Raw genomic sequence first — 8,708 nt, 5'->3', positions numbered from 1 at the left:
TTGTAAAAGACTGCTGTCACATATCTCCTGACCAATTATGTCTGCAGTAGCTTGGGAAGAATCCTCTATCCGGCTGCTCACGGTGCTGTGGGCTATGAACAGGAGGCTGCCCTGAATTATTCTCAGGGTAAACCCTTCATGGGTTTTAGAAACAATTAACTTATCTATTTTCTACTAGTCCAAAAGCTTTATGGCTAGCACAAATGTAAATTTATTTTAACCTCAAATCCAATGTATAATTTTTGTAGAACTGGAAATAGGGAACCAGTGTGATTGGAAGATACATTTCAATTAATTCTTCCTCCAATGCTTTATCTCCTCAGCATCAGAACCTTTTATAGTGTTAAAATTAACAATTATGCAGCTGATGGCTGGCTGAAACCACAGGGGATCTGGAACGGGCCTCAGATAACACAACATGTATAAATCATTCAGGAGAACAATTCATGAAAGAAAAGTTATCTGTGTTTTGGATGACATTGGAAGAACTAAATAGGAGTCAATTTGAGGAAGGGACATTTTGCTCCATTGTCCAGCCTGGTTTTTTTTTTCTTCTTTCTTTTTTTTTTTTTTATTGTGTTGTAATATACATTTTCAAAATTAATTAACCATTAACAGCAAGATAAATGTTTCTTCTTGTGTTAGGGAAATGCTGGCCTCGGCGGTGAAAGATATTTCACATGAGCAGTACTCTTCAAGAAAGCTGTTGCCAGATAAGGTGGCAACTGTACTTTGAAGAGGAACAATGAGAAGTGACAGACAAGACCGTGTTTACCAAGCTGAATAGAGGACTCGCAGGTTTTCCTTCACTGCTCGGTTACCTAAGCCCAGGGAATCAAAGCTGGAGTGCTGTTTCACCAACCCGGATCAGTAACAAAGTGGTAACTACTTCAGAATATAATAACATGCCGTGAAATCTTACTCCAGGTGGTAATGAATAACATTTTGTTAAATTTCATTTTTATGAAACGCCTAAAAAAATACATTGTTGGAACCGCTCTTGTGTTTATGCATTTGGCAGCTGTGGAGTATTTTTGTCCTGTGACATTTTCCCAGCATTCAGATTTTTGATTACAGGTCGGGGTGTGAATGCAGGCATGTGAAATCCTTCTACTTCAGCCAGGCCAGAAATGTAGAAATAGAAAGAAGATGTTCTTGTTCTGCAACTTAGAGAAGATCTAAATTTGGCAGCCATGCTGTACATAGAATGACATGCGACTTGTGTATGTGCAGTGCTCCAAACCGTAGTCCTGAAAGAAGCTAACTCCTGGAGCCTTGTACCTATTCACCCTATCCAGCGAAGGCCACTGGAAATAGGAATCTTTCCTCATTTTGTCTCTGACACTGCAGAACTGGCGGAGTTGGTACCTTGAACACAGGATAGGACAAGCCACCTTCACCACATTGCTTGTGAGCTTTGATAAAGTGTTCAATTTTTATTTCTTTCGTGCCGTGCAAACATACGTGATGCTATAGTCCTGAATCCAAATATTTATAGAGCTGAGGTCTAGAAGAGGTCTAGAACAATCCTGCTGTCTCCCTACAGCATCAGCCATTTGTCTGTAGATGTGAGCAGCACGGATCAGCACTGCCAGGTGGGAGTTTGAACAAGTTTAGCAGGAAAGAAGAACTAGAACAGAACATGCATGCTTTATGTATGTAATGGGATTGTTTCTTCATTCTGTCACAGACATATCAAGCCATTGAAGCAGATTTGTGCTTGAGAACAACATTTTAACAGAATTTGTGACACAAATGACAAACAAGCAGACTGTACTTACACATGTAGATGTATATACAGAAAGTAAATGCTATATAAAAAGGGCTACTAGATACAATATTTATTTTAACATGTATTAGTTATGTGAAATTGGGAGTGTAAGTTTTCAGACTGTGCATATCAGCTGCTGGGTAACTATTACGGTTGTTTATCATGCATATTATTTTTATGTTCCTCATCTGCATTTATTTTACATGTGAGCTGTTTTCATCATCAGGTTCCAGCAACAATATTAATTTGACAAGGCTACATAACAGATTTCTAATTTACATTACACAAAGTTTGCATCCATGAATGTGTCTTACTAGAACATATAAGCATCTTTTTTCCATTCAAACCCCTCAAATACAGACCTTATGGATCACAGGTGCAGAAAATATTTGGCTCAAATTACAGGTTTCTGTTAACTGACAGAAAAATATTTGCTAACACGTGGAGGGGAGAGAATCCTTTGTGTTAATTTTGACATACATGTAGTGACTGCAGAGTACATTTTCTCTTCATGGCAGTCAGTAGGTTAGATTGATCTAGAAGCCCTACAGAAATAATACAGACCTTTTCTATGTGCGTTATCAAGCTCTTTAAGGACGTCTTGGGAAATGTAGCTCATCAGTTACGCTAAGTAATGAAATATTGCTAGTGTCCAATAGGGCGCACAAACACATGTATGTGCAACATTTGGCAAAATCCCTTTGTCTGCTGACAGCCTACAAAAGTGGAAGGCTGAGATTCTTTGTTGTATCTACTTGTGCCACAAATGAAGTGCAGGTCAGGGACCAGCTCACTCGGCTTTATACCAAGAAAATATTTCTTCTGGGCTTGTGGAAGTTTTTCATTATGTCTGATTGCTTTGGCTTTCTTCAGGATATTTTTTTTTACAAGCTTCAGAAAACTGAGTTTTAAAGGGGCATTTCTTGGTTTTGATTTACATTATTAACTTTCAACATAGTCCTTCATCACATAGAGATAAAATAGTGTGGTTTGAAAGACAAGGGCACTTGTCTTGGTAGAAGAATTTTTGCTGAGGCATTTAAGCCAGTGACATTCCTTTCAACTGCCCTTTTCCTCTGCTAGAAGTCATCGCGTATGGAACAGGGGTGGCTGAAGTGAACACATGTTGGCTTCACACCTTTGTCAGTCCTAAGACTGATGTTCTAATGTAAACTCTAACTGATGGATGTTCATCCTGCTATGTCAAGCTGAAATTCAGATACTCCCAATATCCACTCAGTAAATGTAAACCACACGTGCAAACTGATGGCATCATTATTAAATACCAGACAAGCTGTCTTTCAGAATCCTAATGTTTCTTGAAATGCAATCCTTGCTATAAGACTATCCACTCTTCTGAAAGAAACACTGCTTAGATCTCTCTGCTTAGTTTCCTCACTATAAGCTATCATGATAAAGAGTATTCATTTAGTTCTGTAAGAAGATATTAATAAACACAGGCGAAAATCCAACTGCAACTTCATTTCACCAAAAATGCAGATTTAAGTCAGTTGACTTTCTTTACAATGGTGCAGTTTTCCTCAGCAAATCTTTTTCAATTAAAAAACCCAAATACATTTGTTAAAGTGACTGTTTTGTTTAGCATTTTCTAAAAAGATGTTTTCAGATCTGTATTTTAATTATATTCTTAATGTAAATAAAATATGAAAACAGCACCAACCATTTTGCTGTGAGTCAAATGAACTTTACTCCAGATTTTTCAGAACTGGTACCACAATGAAAAATCAGTTATTTTATTTATTTTAGTCTGTGCGTCCACCTATATAGTCTGAAAGCCTAAAAAATACTGGTGCTTTAGAGAAGTCTTAGAAAAACTTACACTTCACATAACCTCACATAACAAAGACAGGAGAGGCAGAAGAATTTGGCTGTAGAAAGAGCAAAGATGGGGCTTTGAGCAACCTGGTCTAGTGGAAGGTGTTCCTGCTTGTGACAGGGGGAATGGAACTACATGATCTTTATGGTTCCATCCAATCCAAACCATTCTGTGATTCTATGATAGAAGGAAAGTGGATCATGAATTAAATTTCCCCTTGTGTGAGAGAGATAGCTCTGCTGTTGCCGAAGTCACAGAGTATTTTACAGGTAGCCCACAGCTTATACACATGGCTAGTTACTGTAAAGCATTTGTATGTCACTTGGAAAACATGAAGTGCTGAGTATTGCTCTTCTGGATAATGACAGTTGTATGGAACTCCACCATACTGGATGGTTGCTTTACATGAGAATGTGGCAAGAAAGAGCTGTGTCTTCTGCAGAAAACCTGAAGATCCTAGAGAGCAGTACTTTAGGAGGGTGAGCAAAAAAGGTTGGGCAAAAAAGTGGCAGCACCTTGTTGGCAGGGAGCTTTGAGGCTGTGCAGGGAAGAATCCAGGATTCGCTGGGCTGGAAAGGTCAAAGATCTGCACGTTTTGCTGTGCAAGTTAGTGGTCAGGACCTGAGCTTGACTCTGGTAGAGGGAAAACAATTATTTTAGTCCTTCCACCTTCCCATGTTGTGCATTTTATCCAACATATATTTTATGTACAGTAAATAAATGGCCTCTGATAGGAAAAAAACCCAAGGATCTCCTATCAACCCATCCCCCATAAGGCTCATAACCATGAAATCACGGTGATGCTGTATTTGGGGTTTCTCTACATGGATCTTGTAATGTTCTTGGTGCCGGTTGTTTTCTACACAGGAGAAGGAAGGTGTGAAAGTAGCCCACAGTTTTTGCAAACGAGCAGAATAAAACCATATCTGTAACAAGTATCTTGAGAAAGCAGAATATATATCCAGAGCACTCAGAGCAAGAGCTGTTAGTCTTCTTGCAAGTATTTCCACCTACTCCCATGACTCTTGTATTCCTGCTGGAAAGTGGCCCAGCTTCAAAAGGAAGGATTGCATTTAAATAATGTGGGGCATGCTACTCTAAATAGCATTGGAGTCAAACACAGTATGTTTTACTGGGTAACTTAACTTCCTGTATGTGTTTTCCTTTCGAAAACAGACCACAAAGAGATGGTGAGATTTAATTTAATCAATTAAAACAATTTCTGCCAGCATTTTCAAACATCTGCACCAAATCAGGAGGCTCTCAAAGACACTTCCTAAAATTAGGTTTGATGTTGATGGGTTGGCATTTTCCAAAACAGGCAAGAAAAATCCTGACCGTCCCTAATTCCCCATGAATTCTCCCCATGAAAGATAGAGAATATTTCCTCTTTTCACATGTGTGAGGCTCTGTCCTCATAATACTGCTATGACATTGTGGTGGGCACAGGCTTCCTCTGTCTCTGCACTGTTAAACAGAATGTGCTGCATGGCAGTTGGCTCACTAACCCGATGAAGGAAACAGAAAAATTATAGGTGTGTATTAGCTCTAGAATGTTTTAGCCGTAAAATCCCATAAGAAGAAAAAGCATTTACACAATAACTTATTAAAGAAAGTAGTGTTATAAATCATCCCATAAAGAGAAGAAAATCAGCCCATAAAGAGAAGAAAAACCTAATTGCATGCTTTATCTTCAAAAGTGATGAATTTCAGAACAATCTGCATATCAGGTACCTTGCCTGTATTTTAGTGCTAAAAGGCTTCTGTTGACATACATCCAGCTTCTGCTACCTCTCTTTGACACTTCACATAGTTACTTTCTTTTTAATCTCTGAAGAACAGAAATACTGTGAGGTCTTTGCTGGTGCCAGTATGGATAGAAGCCATCCCTAAAGAGACGTATATTGCAATTGGCAAGATACAAATCACATACTGTATAAATATAGAGGTGTTTGTGTGTCAGGATGTTGGCAAGTGGTTTGTGGGAAAAACTACTCTGTTGGATGCTGAAAGCATCTTTCAGATCTACCATTTAAGACTTTTCTTTTCTTGCTGTTATTGTGCCAGTCTTTGGATTGTCATTAGGGGAGTATGTGGTTGCCTGTCCAGATGTACAGAAGTGACTTGAGAAAGGGGAGTTCTTGCCACGTTCCTAGTAAGAATGATGCTGTTAGGAATTTGTTTTGGGGTTTGTTTGTTTGTTTCTTTCTTTTTTTTAAAATCACTCCATTCACTAACGTCAGCACTTGTTTATTTGTACAGAAGCTTTGTTCTCTACTAACACTGTGGCTTTAAACTGCCTTGCTGTCTCTTTGAAGCATAGTAGTCATCCATTTCCAAACCTCAGCTCCAGATTGCTGCTCCTTGGCCTACTGCTTGTCATTTCCTTTCTGCCTGTTTCTTTAGGTATTTTATTGCTTTGATGAACTTCCCTCAAGCTGGCTGCAAGTTCACAGGTGTCACAGCGTGGCTTAGTGCAGCTGCTTTGCAGGGCTATGAACTTGTTGGGGTCACAGAGAGATATAATGGGATGGTTTACACAACTGGAGTGCTGCAATGAAGAGATGTGGGCTGTTGCCCCTGAAGAATTAGGCAAGAAGGCAAGGAAAAGGCGTTGCCCATTATTTGCGAGACCAGCAGTACACCGGGCTTTGCATGGGAATGGATGGTGAGCCAGGTGGGAGTTTATCAATCAGGATTAGATGGCAAACCAAGATGAGTTTCGTTGTGGTGGGTGTCTGCTACAGACCACCTGAATAATAGTAATAGTAAATAGATGTGGTGCCCTCTTTAGATGACTGGAAGAAGACTCACATTTCACAGAATGACTTGGTGGTTGCGGTTAGAAGGGATCTCTGGAAGTTATTTGGTCCAACCCCCTGCTCAAGAATGGCCCCTCAGAGCTGGTTGCCTTTGTAGGGCCTTGTCCTCGAGCCACCCCAATATCTGCCATTCAGAGGGACCTTGACAGGCTGCAGAAATGGGCTGGTGGGAACCTTACGAAGTTCAACAAGGGGACGTGCAAAGTCCAGCACTTGGGAAGGAACAGCGCCATGCACCAGGGACAGGATGGGAGGCTGACCTGCTGAAAAGGAGCTTTGCAGAAAAGTACATGGGAGGCTGGTGAACACTAAGTGGATCATCAACCAGCAATGTGCCCTTGTGACAAAGAAGGCCACCAGCATCTTATGCAGCATCCTAGAATGAAAACATTACTAATGGGTTGAGGGAGGTGATTCTTCCTCTACTCAGCACTAGTGAGAGGCATCTGGAGTTCTGTGTCCAGTTCTGGGCTCCCCCGTGCAAGAGAGACATGGACATACTGGAGAGGGTCCAGTTGACAGGATGATTAAGGGACTGGACTGCCTCCGCTATGAGGAAAGGCTGAGAGAGCTGGGACTGTTCAGCCTGGAGAAGAGAAGGCTCAGCGGGATCTCATCAGCGTACGTAAATACCTGAAGAGAGGGTGCAAACAGGATGGGGCCAGGCTCTTCTCAGTGGTGCCCTGTGAGAGGACGAGAAGCAATGGGTGCAAACTGAAACACAGGAAATGCCATTTAAGCATAAGAAAAAAAACCATTTGCATTGTGTGGGTGGTCAAACACTGGAACAGGTTTCTCTCCAAATTTGGAGATATTAAAACCTGACTGCATAGGGTCATGAGCAATTTGTTGTAAGTGAGTCTGCTTAACCAGGGGAGTTGGATTAGACAATCTCCAAAGGTGCCTTCCCACCTCAGGCATGCTATGATTCTCCCATATATCTTCTTGCACCTCTTAGTCCTTAGCACTGGAAGAAAGGCTGACTAGATAGAAAGGTGGAAAGATTAAATGGTTCTTTGATCAACTGTGTGCCCTTGCAGAAAAGGAGTACATATATGTAGTGAACATTTTATGCACGTTACCTGGAGGAATCAACAGGAAATTTGAAGTAAATGGAGGAGATACTCTGGGGGAGCAATCTGTCTCATATGTCTCAAGCAAGGGATGCCAGTAGCTTTGATTGAGTATTTAAATATCCAGACAACATTGACTATGCCAGCAAATCAATAGCATTCTCCATTTGTGAAATATATATATATTTATATATATTTTTTTAAAGGTAGTATTTTAAGACTAGATCTTCATTACAGATAAGGTCAATGGGCCTGTTTCCCAGGACTCCGGTCACAGCTAGCTGGGAGTCCCCAGCTGGGGTAGTCTAGGCTTGCATGTTAAATCTGAGAGCTTTGGGATGTAAAGGACTATGGACATGGCAGGCTGGAGTCCAGTTGCCAACCACTGCTGGGGTCTGATGTCTTTCAGATCCATAGGCAGCACCATAAGGACTAGATCAGCTTGAGGTACAGCTCAAGAATTAGGAAGGATCTGGGAGTTTGTGTGTGTATGAATCTTGATGCGAGAGTCTGGCCATAGATATTTAAAATAATCGTACTAAAGAGTAAAGCATAAAGACTATTGGAGGCTTTTTCACCACATGTTATCTCAGATCAAATTTATGAGAAGACTGATTTATTCTAAACCTACAACATATACAATTGAAAAAACATTACGCTGTCACTTTTTTATCATTTGTCTTGAACAGTATCAAAATCAGTTGTAACTCCTGAGAATGAATTCCTGCAATTAGTTATCTGACTTGGATATGAATCACTAACTTAGAGCTGCAAAGCCATGCATGTAATTATACCACTTTTCCCACTTTAACTCACTCTATTATGGTAACTGTAACCAGCCGTGGTATGAAAAACTGCTTCTACACTGCATCTATAGTCTGTTCTAAAATCAGTTTTGAAAAATAATGACCTGTGCCATCTGAAGAGAAGAATTAATAATTAAATATATTATTTTTAATATTTCATTTACTGTCCTCAAAAAGACAATAATTTAAACTCTTGCATATATTTTTCCACATTATTTGAAGTTCATTATCCATTCCTTAGGAATAAAAGTATAGTGCTATCTTGCAGACCCCAGTTGTTGTGACAAAATTTGATATCAACCTAAGTTATCTATGCAGCAAAATTATAGAAAAGAGCACCTTCGCATGATATGAAATAGGATACGGTAAGAAAGTAGTTCCACTTCCATTAAAAATAAA

This window comes from Psittacula echo, assembly GCF_963264785.1.
Source record: "Psittacula echo genome assembly, chromosome: 3".
NCBI lineage: Eukaryota > Metazoa > Chordata > Aves > Psittaciformes > Psittacidae > Psittacula > Psittacula echo.
Note: the sequence above shows the minus strand (reverse complement) of the source record.